Here is an 11,996-nt window from a genome sequence, read left to right as displayed (position 1 = left end):
TAAAAGGCATCAAACTCTTGTTCTGCCTTCTAAACTGGTTCTTTCTAAATGATTGTAATAATTAGGATACTTGCTTTCATATAGAAGCTAGGTATTTGAGTTTGAGATGCGAGTGTGTTCTATGATTACTTTTGAGTTAGAGATTCTACCGAAAACTTTCTTATATGATGATGGCGTCTTTATCCAAACTAATTAACTTTGTAGAGGTCTTAAAGCTTGATGATGATGGGGTCTTTGTAATTATGATCATAAAGGGTCAACTTTTTTTCAAGTTATTCAGCTTTAACTGCTTTGAATGATTATGGTCCATAAAGTGTTCTACCCATTTTAGCTTTTCTTCAGTTTAAAGTTGACTAAGATTCGACTTTGGATTGTTCTACCCATTTCATCTTTTCTTGGTCATTGTGTTGGATGCTAAAGTTTGATATGGGAACAGAAATATATACATAAAGCTAGCATAGTTGCCAAGACAGAGATGGAGATAGGAAAGGCATGTGAAGAAATTATAGAATTGGAGCTAAAAGAACAAAAAGTCTTCCTAGTTGTGACGAATACGTTGCCTCCATAATTAGTACTTCCTTCTTTTAATGACTTTTTTGTAGTTACTTTTCTTTTTTATTCTTTTTAATAACTTTGTGTAGTTGTTGTATGCTTAACCTTTTGGTCCATAAAAGCAGGTGCTTTCAAAAATCCTTCATATCAGCTCCAATTTTATGTATAATAATAATGTATCTAAATTCAATTAATGTTTTAATTATGGTATGGTATTAATTAATCAAGCTCTGGCCCCGCTGGTGTTTTCTCTAACTGTAACCTATATTTTCTTCTGCCAACTTTGTGATGATATTGAGTTAGTAAGACTAGAGGTCTTTTCTCTTCTGCCGAAGGATCACCACTGCCACGTGATTTTCATATTTTGATTTAGACAACTTAGTTTTAATGATCAGAAATGGGTTCAAGAATCCAACTCTTTCTACTGTCAGTTTACCTTCAGTGTTTGTTTTTGCTAATTTACTAGTTCCTCTTGTTTTTGCTTTTCCTTACACATCAACTCTTGGTAACAAACTTTGCAGTTCAGATTTTGTTTTGTTTTTTTTGTTTTTTTTGTTTTTTTTTTTTTTTTGTTGGGAGTGAAATATGATTTTAATTGGCTTTGTTGGGTTTCAGTTATTTGTATTTTTGTCGTTTGCTAGAATGGTTTTTGGCTTAATGTTTCTGACTTTATATTCTTTTTGCATAGGGATTTGTTTATTCCAATGGAGCATATGTCATTCCCCCTTAATCAAGACCACCCTTCCACTTCACGAATGCGACCAGTATCTTTGAAACCTAGTCTGATGACGATGCCACACCCACAAGCACACCTGGTGATGGTGTTGATGCTTCTACCCCTCGTACTGATGAGGAGCAAGTTAATCCTTTTCAGAGGAAAAAGAGACCAAAGACATCAGTGGTTTGGAATGAATTTAAAGAGGTAGTTCTACTGGATGGTTCTACAAAGGGAGAGTGTATTCATTGTAATGCAAAGCTCGCAATAATGGAGACCAAGAGAACAACTCAGTTTGCAAGACATTTGAAATCATGTTTGAAGCAAGTAGGTAGTCAGAGGCAAACACAGTTGTTTTTTTGGCCAACCAGTTTAACGGATGAAATCTTAATGCAATCTGCACTTGCATTTTTAAATGCCAAGTTTGATATGAACAAGATGCGGGAACTAGCTACTAATTGGGTGCTCATGCACAAGCATCCATTTACAATTGTGGAGGAGGAGGGTTTTAACATGATGCAAAAATGTGGTATGCCACTATAGGAGAAGATAACGCGTACTGCTTTGAAACAACGTTGTGTGACTGTGTATGATATACAAAAGAAGAAGTTGGTTAATTTGCTTAAGAGTATTAACAAGATTAGTTTGACAATTGATCTATGGAATTCTTCTAATCAAAAGCTTGAGTACATGGTTCTCACCGAGCATTTTATTGATAATGATTGGAAGTTGCAGAAGTGTGTGCTCAATTTTGTTCATATACTGGCTCCTTAACCTGGTGTTGAGATTGTTGCTGCTATTCATAAGTGTTTAATTGAATGGGGAATTGAGAACAAGGTGTTCAGTATCTCGGTTGAAAATGCTTCAAGTAATGACGCGGCAATCAAGATTTTGAGGAAAAATTTAGGAAGAAACAAGAAGCTAATGTGTGGTGGGAGGTTGTTTCATGTGCGATGCACAACACACATATTGAATCTCATGGTTCAGGATGGGCTTTCCCAAATTAAGCTGTTCATTCAAGACTTACGTGACTATATTTTGTATGTCAAGCAATCAAAGACCGGAGCAATTATGTTTTTAGAGATTGTTCAGATGTTGCAGTTGCCCAAGCGGAAACTCATACTTGATTACAAAACGAGATGGAATTCTACTTATGAGATGTTGACACTTGCAATGTGTTTCCAATGTTAGTTCAATTGGATAATAACTTTACTTATGCCCCAATAGATGAAGATTGAGAAAAACTTGAGAAAGTGTGTGAGATTTTGGAAGCCTTCAACTCGACAACTAATGCCATATCGGGGAGTAAGTACCCTACTTCTAACTTATTTTTGCAAGAAATTGTTGACATAAAAGAGTTGTTAGATGAAAAGTGTTCTAATGATGATGATTTCATTTGGTCAATGGTGGGAAAGATGAAAGAAAAGTTTGACAAGTATTGGGGGGAACACAATTTTGTAATGGCAATTGCAGCTGTATTGGATCCGAGGATGAAAATAAGGCTGTTGCAATTTGCCTACCCATAATTGTATCCTGAAGGAGAAGCACAAGACAAAATTGATGAAGTGCAAGCTGCCTTGTATGAGATTTATGAGGAATATGCAGCGAAAATTCAATCTTCCAACAGTGAACCACCTGTAGAAATCAGTAAAGTTCAGCGGGACAATGTACAACGCCCTAAACGTACTAGTTCACAGTTCTGTCAGTTTGCTAGGACAACTCAAATGGTGTAACATGAGAAATATGAGTTAGATCGTTATCTAGAGGAGAAATGTTTGTTATGGGATGAGGATGATACCTTTTTTTGATGCATTACAGTGGTGGAAGGTAAATCAAATGAACTATTGCATTCTATATATGATGGCTCGTGAAATACTTGCCATTCCAATGACCACGGTTGCTTCGGAGGCAACTTTCAGTGCTGGGAGTTGAGTTATTGATACTTATCGATCATCATTGTCTCCCGATATTGTGCAAGTGCTACTCTATGGTGGTGATTGGTGTTGCAATCTATATGGAGTCAAGAAAAGTTACAAAGTAAGTTTCATACTTCCGTAGTTATTAAAATTATGGCATTATTTGGTCGTTTATTAACATTATTCAAACTAAAACAATTGGTTTTCTTCTTTGTTGTTCAGAAAGAGAAGACAAATGGGAGTTTCGGCTTTCGATCCTTTGAAGTTTTGGTGGAATCAGGACAAGTTAGCAACCAGTCGGTCTTTTCATTTTGTTCCATTTGCTTATGTTTATTCAGCAATATTACAGTGATTACCTATCTTCATTTCATGCCATTTTGCTATTTGTGAATCGGTTGCTTTGTTTACTATTATATTGAATAGTTTGGAGGTGTATTCTTGTGTTTGCTGAGAGTGGTGTAGATTGTGTTCTTGATTGTGTAATCAATAACTAAATACACTCGTGAAAGGTTTTATGATACAGGAACCCTTAATTAGGACTATTGCTTTGTCCATTGGAGATGGCTATCCGAGAAATGATTTGGTTTCATGAGGAAAATGCTTATAAACCCTTCCAAATGTAGGTAATTTCACGTTAGATACATAGGACTTGTGTCCATATTCTATATTAAGAATTATTTGGTCAAGATATAAATAGAGGTATGTGAAGAAAGAGTTATATAGAGGCTGAGAACGCTTACAATCTTAACTCACAAATGTTTGATGATTTGAGAATTGTGGGCTTTTTCTACCTCTCTCTTAGGTATCAATTCGATGTGATTATCTATTAAAAAGTGCCCATGGTAAGAAAGCATTACTTTTTTTTTTTTTTTAATGTTTTTTAGTAAAATACAAAACCTTTTTCATGTTACACATATTAGTAAGTTCAAGAAATTTGATAGAAAAGATGTTACCTTTTTTCAGCCTCAAATGCTATTTATTTGATTTATGGCCAAGTTGTTTACTTAATTATTTTGTTTGAGTTTTGTTGCATTTTTGTTTTCTAAATTAAAGGAAATGGTATTGTTGTCACTCACAGATTGATGATGAAAAATTAGCCCGACAAAAGGCTATTGATGCATGGCTTCCTATTACTTCTTCAAGAAATGCAAAATGGTGGTATTCAGCTTTCCACAATATTACAATGCTTTGTTTACTTCTTGCGGCCTGCCCCCAGAAAGAGAAGATGATTGAAATATGCTTTTGAGACTCTGAAAGTGAATGTTTTGGGTTATGTATATAGCTCCTATTTGTAATATCTCTTTATGTTGGTTTTCATGTGACACATGAAATGATATTGTTTATGGGATAATTTAGACGCATTTTTCAGTAACATGATTTCTATTGCAAAGACTGACTAGATATGTATCTTATTAGTTATCTTATGGCCCTAATCTTTTAAGTCTACATATTATTATGCATCTTCCAAAATCTGCTTTAGATAATTTTTTATCCAATAATTCTTAGTTTAAACCATAGCTGTTTGCTACCAGTTTCAAGAGCAATGGAAGAAAAACCATGCAACCTTTATTCGTTCAAGTAACCATATTTTCAAGGCATTAACCATATTGTCTTTATTTAATTGGTGAACTGATGTGGAAAAGAATAACTGATTGTCTGATTCTTTATTTAATTTAGTTGATGTTCTATCAAGATTTTTGGCTTAGTTATCAGTATAAAATTTAATATATTTTCAGTTTGACAAATTTGTATAAAATTTTGCTCAATAGTAGACGACCCGAGCTCGAGCTAGCCACTACTCGGCTTGGTTCGGCTCGTATGCACCCCTATCCATACATTCCTACTATAGTCATCTACAATGGATAGGAAGTAACTATTCTCACCATGTGACCTAAACCTGTTAGGACCCCACAAGTCAGCATGCAAATATTCAAAACAGTTAGTGGCCAGATGAGTTCCTTTTGGGAAACTCAATTTGTGTTACTTACCCAAAATGCAGGTTTTACAAAATTCTAAGTCAAAAACAGTATCATTACAAAAATAACTCTATTATTTGAGAGTACTCATTTCTTTATAGCCCATATGGCCTATTCTCAAGTGCCATTTTTCTGCCACATACATGTTAGTAGAGAAAAGTGCAGTATTAAAAACATCAAAATAATAGTGTCCACATAGTATGTACAAACCATTCTTTTTAGTTCCCTTAAGCAATATGTTGTTATCTTTGTACACTACTATACACCCATTTTGTGCCTTATAACAGTAGCCAGCCTCATCAAGAGTTCCTAAAGAGATCAAGTTTCGTTTTAGTTCAGCTATGTATCTAACCATAGTTAGCATTATTACCTTACCATTAATTAGCTTAATTGTTACAAGACCAATTGCTTGGACCTTACAAGAGTGATTATTCCCCATGAACACGGTTTCATGCCCATCCCTCTTAAAGTTTTGAAACCAGTCTCTATTTGGACTCATATAAAAGGAACATCCTGAATCTAATACCCATGCTTTAACACTATCAGAATTAGACACTATAAGAGCTTTAGAGAGCTCAATGCTATTACCAGCACATGCTAGGTTGCTTTCAATATTAGCCTGTTTATGTTTCTTAATCCACTCATAGCAATTCTTCTTAAGCTGCCCAGTTTTATTACAATAAAAGCATTTCCTTGTTTCTCCCTTCGGCCTACTATTTCCCTTTCCCTTTTCTTATTCATAGAACCTCTTCCTACCTCCTTTCCTAATTCACCAGAATCTACCCTACTCTTTACAAACAAGTTGTTTCCATTCCTTTTTTTGGATTTTTAATTCTAGCTCCCTAGATTTCAACCCAGCAACTATTAGATCAACACTAGGGACAGTCCCACTATACTGTAAGGCATTTTTTACCACTAAATATCCCTCAGGAAATGAATTTAGCAGAATCATGGCTAGGCTAGAGTCACATAATTCTTGGTCAGTACCTTTTAGTATTAGTGTCATTTTCAAAAATTCATCTAGGTTATCATCTAAAGAGTTAGTAAGATCCATTTTATATGAAAAAAAAGAACCTTTAAAAAAAGCAAGGTTAGGTGCAGATTGTAAAGCATACAAGGTTTCGAGTTTACCCCACAAAGCGGTTGGAGTTTCCATACCATATACCTTCCTTAGCACACTGTCAGACAAGTTCATGATGATGAGATTATACGTCTCCTTATCAACCTCCGATTTCTTTTTTAGCTTTTCTGCTGGCCATTTCGTAGCATCTTTCTCTAGCGTAATACCCACCTTGTTGTGTGACATGAGAGCTTTCATCTTCTTCTTCCAACTGTTGAAGTCAATCTTCCCGTCATACTAGGAGATTTCCATACGTGTAGTACTCATGGTGTGGCTATGGTAGTGTACCCTAGAAATTGAAATTGATTTCTAATTTTGAACCCTAGAGATCGAAATTGATTTTCGATTCTTACAAATTGATAAATGAATCGATGATTTAGGAACCCTAGACTACCCAGGAGCTATCAAATAAAAAAACCCCCAATTTTGACAAACCCTAGATTTTAAGAAATTGCCAAATCAAGAAACCCTAGAAATTCGACAAACCCTTAAACTTTAGCTCTGATACCACTGTTATGATTAAGGCCTAATTATCAATCTTTTCCTACCAATCTCACACACACACAATCAAGAAAGAACACATAAGAGTCTTTATTGTTGTTCACCTATCCAAGATTTGGATAGACTATGTCCACATTGAGTTCCAGAATACTAAGGCTCACTGCACTAACTTTGAAGATTTACAAAGTATAATACACTTCTCAATCAAGACTAACCCTCTTTTCTCTCAACTTGAAAGCTCTACTGTAACCCTTTAAACCTAAGAGAAAAACTACCCAAGATTTTCTAACTCAGAAGGAAACACATCCTTCACCTTATGATTCTACCAATCACAACAAGAAATTAAAATTTTGAGACTTAATGAGATAAACCATAATAGAGAGCAAAAGATGATTCACACAACAGAGACGAAGAAGACTCTTTTACAATAAGAGCGATTGCCTGCTTATATACCGTCGACTTGGATGGAGAATTGCAATCGTTGGATCATAGTCAAAGCAATGATCAAGATTGAAGGAGCTATGGATCAAAACGATAGCGCACAACTTGAACTCAAACGACACCGTTTTTAAGCTTCATAATTAACATTTATTATCGAGCATCTCAGAAATAAAGACGACAAAGGAGATTTGGGATACTTTGACAAATCTGTACGAAACCAAATCTTTGCACAATAAAATATTCTTAAAAAGAAGGCTTTACACTTTTTAATGATTGAATCTATTTCAATCACCGATCATATCAGCACTTTAAAAACTCTATATTCTGAGCACCAATTTCCTAATGGAACAAGCTCCTCCACCTCCTCTTATTGCCCAAAATAGATCATCCCCTATGGCTGCGGATTAAGAACTCCGCCTCTAGCGTCAATAATTTGGGCATCAAGGACATTGTCAACAATAAGACCATATTTTCTTAACAACATACAATAAGCACCTCTTGTGATGTGCCCACCAATGCCTAAGCTTGTGCAGGAGCTTGTAGCAAAAGCATGATTGTTGCTTTTCTGTGAAATCCTGTAGTAGACTTCACCAATAGTTACACCAGGTTGAACCTGAGCACCGTTATCATCAATATCAATTCTTATGTGTCAGAATTGAGAGGGCAAGAGAGACAATTGAAAAGAGTCGAAGTATGCTCAAGAGATATATTCGAAAGGGTAAGAGAGACAATTGAAGAGAGTTGGAGTATGCTGTAGAGATATATTGAGAACAAATAATTGTATTATATTGAATTGTATCAAATTGTGTTTTACATGTATTCATACCACTTATTTAAACAAATGTGCAGTGACTGTGTAAGGAAAAATAATCTCACAATAATGTTTGTTATCTCTCTAAGGAAATATAATATCTCACATAATGTTTGCAATCTTCATGGTTGAGGAAATAGAATATCAACATTCCATATTTGCAAGTCAATATTATGGATCGAAGTTTTGCAAGGTCTACAATAATAAAAGGTGCTTCAAAGATAATAATTTTTATTAATTTTGCTACTACCATGAATGAAAACAACTTTGACATTTGGTATTATTTAAATTAAATACTTAATTAATACGAATTTAATCAATAAAGGGCTCCAATACATATCATCTCTAGCCTCCCAATGGAAGAGGTGGAATGCTCTGCTCATGCCTGAAGAAATTACCAGGATCAACTTTGGTCTTCACTCTTACTAGTCTCTTGAAATTACATTTGAAATATTTCTCACCCCACGCTCTAGCCTCAATGAAACTTGTGTTACTCTTCTTGTTCATGCCCAAATCAAGATCCCTGTAATTCACATATGCAGCTCTAGGAGACTTTGAAATATAAGGAGCAATGTACTCATATAACTCCCTTATCCATTCCACGTGTTTTTTCTCATTCTTATCTCCATCTTGCCAACCAGTCATGTAAAAGATTTCGAATATGTTTCCCTTTCTGTGAGGGAAAGGAATTTCAGATTCTGGAATCTTGCTCATCATTCCACCATATGGACTTAACACCATTGTTGGATTCTCTTCTTCCAAAAAACTTTTCATATTCCATTAAGCATGGTTTCAGGAATGGGTTCTTTAACAAAGTTTGATTTGGCTTTGAAATAATTCTTATACATATTCTGTCGCTGAAGTAAAATTTGAGGGGGTGAAGCTATTGGGTAAAGTCCCTGGTAAAATCATAGACTTGATCCAGGTTGTTTCAATGCAATTTTTTTTGCGTCAAACCCAATTCAGGAAACCTCTCCTGCATTACTTGAAGGAGTCGACCAGCGCCACCAAGATACAGGGTGGTGTATGTGTTTAGTACAATTTTGTTTCCATTTTGACTTGAATTGGCCACTTGAAAGAAAACTCTAAGGAAGAGATCTTCATCGAGCATATGTGCAACTTGTTGCCAGCTATAGAACAATTTTGTGGCTCCTTTGTTCTATAGTTTTGTTAAGTGTAAAAACTGTAACGGTTGGTGGCACAGGAACCAATTTTATCTTCCATGAGAGTATGATTCCAAAGCTTCCTCCTCCACCTCCTCTTATTGCCCGAAATAGATCTTCCCCCATGACTACTCGATCAAGAATTTTTTCATGCACATCAACAATTCAAGCATCGAGGACATTATTAGCACTAAGACCATATTTTCTCTTCATAAAACCAATAGAACCTCCTGTGATGAGCTCACCAATGCCTAAGCTTGTGCAAGAACTCGCAGGAAAGCCATGGATATTGCTTTTCTCTACAATTTTGTAGTAGACTTCACCAGTTGTTGCTCCAGACTGAACCCAAGCACTGTTATCATCAATATCTATGGTTATAGATAGAAGTTTGGAAATGTGTACTACAATGAAAGGTGTTTCAATTTCAGATACATAAGAGGGACCCTCAAAATCATGGCCTCCGCTTCGGAATCTCATGAATTCTATTGATGCGTGATTTTGACACCAACTAAACGCACGTGTGAAATGCTGAGTTAGCCTAGAAGACACACATGATTGGGGGTTGAGAATGTGAATGGTGGCAAGACAATGTTTAAAGTGGTTCGGATGCTTGACCGAGCGAATCCTACGTCCATTGATATTGTATTTATATTTGAAGGATCAGGTCGCAGACTAGCGAGCTGATGAGAGTACAACTGAGAGAGAGAGAGAGAGAGAGAGAGAGAGAGAGAGAGAGAGAGAGAGAGAGAGAGCTATTACAAAGGGAAGATAGTTAATCAAGAGTAAAAATGAGCGAATCCCCCACACAGGAGAGAGGCTCTCTATTTATAGTGGGATACATTGAGGTAATCATTACTGAATCCGTAAAAAAGGGTCAGGTACCATGCAAATCCTCCTTTGCGTCCCGTTATGCACCTACTCACGTGATCTCATCACTTTATGCAGCGATTGGACACATGGAAGACCTCCAGCCTTTCGCTAGTCTGGCATGCACTTACTGCACTGGCAAGAGCATGCTGCTCACGCCAGCACGTGACGTGGCTGCATCTGAATGGCTGTAGGATCTGCCTAGACCTTGACCACTTGCGCTGACTGGGCTCTACGTCAGCCCTACTTTTCTAGGCATAACAAAAGTCCCTTAATTTTTAAGGTTTGAGAATCGAACCTTGGAAATTACAAATGCATTGATCTGACGTGCTTGATGCTGTTTGAAGCAACTTGATTGTGAAGGAGGTCTAGAGGACATCTCCTCTCATGCCACCTGGGGTGATCGTTGCCCTTATATTTAGAGACCTGAATTTAGGGATCCAATGCTATAATAATGATTCCGACTTGGGTGGAATCCTCGACTTGTTTATACTTGGCAGTTTTCAAGAGGATAAATGGTCGTTGCTTTGCAGTTGATTTCTGTCGAGGTCGAAGAATCACATCGCTTCGCAACCAAGGCGAGGCGAGATTGGAGAGTCACGTTTCCTCGAGACTTACAAAACGAAGAGTGTTTTTCATAACGACCTCTTCAGATGTTATTCGTTGCACTTTCGCAACAGATACATTAAATGAAGCACCTTTTGCTCTGAAAGACGTGTCTTAAGTGTAATATGTGACAGCCATACGCATTAAATACGAGCCATGCTAAAACGACATTCCCTATCAGAGCATTAAATGCGAACGTGGGCGCATTCAATGTGGAGGAGGGAAAATGTGCCAGCCATGCGCATTAAATGCGAACGTGGTTCGCTTGAGTGTTTCAATGGAAGGGGATGACGATCTAGTTTCTCAAGGCATGATGGTCACTCTTCCCCGCTGATTCGTGACATGTGGTCGCGATCAACGATCAGATAATTTTTCTGCTCAAACGTTGTTTGACTTTGAGAAACCAAAGCACCACTTCCTCAGCTATATAAATCCCAAGCTCTTTTCAGGCAAAGTCACAGTATTTTCATTCTCACAGAGAGCAAGAAATTTTTGCAAATCTTGGTTCTTTGCCTTCCAGAGTGGTGTTTGACTGATATTCGGAGCTAAAGAGCCAATCTTTCTCATCCCAAGAGGTAAAGATGAATCTCTTCTCCTATTTTGGTTTAATTTTGCTTTCTACAGTCACCATGCGACGACTGTCCATTGGTATCTCATCAAAGATGAAATATCCTCCGTTGAGTCAGGTCCATTGATGGTGGCCCTTTAAGTATTATGTTAGGATTTTTCTAGGGTTTAAGGGAGGAAATATTTATTTTCTCCTCCACGTCATTGTATGAGATAGTGTACGAGGATTGAATGGTTCCTTGCTTGTCGCTTTTGCAAACCGTAGTAGAATGGACCCCCCAATGACTAGAGCCGAGGAAGTGACCAATTCGCCCATGCAGGTTGCTCCTGCGGACCCCATTCGAGAGATCTTGTTGGTACTTACCGAGGAAGAGCTCGAAAGGGTGATAGACCAATACGCTGTTAGCGTGGAAGTTTTCTGCGATAGGACACACACAGCTCGGTATCCACCACTAGGGTTGGCTGTGATCTCCGAGGACATCTTCAAGAGTGGGGGTTTGATCCCTTTCTACCCTTTTTTCAGGTCACCCCTGGATCATTTCAGGATCGCGCCAATGCAACTCACGCCAAACGCATACATGATTGCCGTGGCCATGTACATCGCTTGTCGTGAGAACAAGCTGGGTGAGCTGACTGCAGTAGAGCTCAGCTGCTTATATATCTTAAAGAAAAGCAAGGACAAAGATTCCTACTACTTGTCTAGGTGACCTACCATAGAAGCGGGGATACACAACTACCCGAGCAATGTAGGACCATACGAG

General features: G+C 37.2%; 1 pseudogene; it reads right to left on the bottom strand.

The window, feature by feature from the left end:
• Positions 1-8,344: 8,344 nt before the first annotated feature.
• Positions 8,345-9,672, bottom strand: LOC116140944 (annotated as a pseudogene).
• Between the last annotated feature and the right edge of the window lie 2,324 nt (positions 9,673-11,996).

Source organism: Pistacia vera, unplaced genomic scaffold, assembly GCF_008641045.1.
Source record: "Pistacia vera cultivar Batoury unplaced genomic scaffold, PisVer_v2 Contig389, whole genome shotgun sequence".
Taxonomy (NCBI): domain Eukaryota; kingdom Viridiplantae; phylum Streptophyta; class Magnoliopsida; order Sapindales; family Anacardiaceae; genus Pistacia; species Pistacia vera.
Note: the sequence above shows the minus strand (reverse complement) of the source record. Positions and strands in the feature narration are given on the sequence as shown.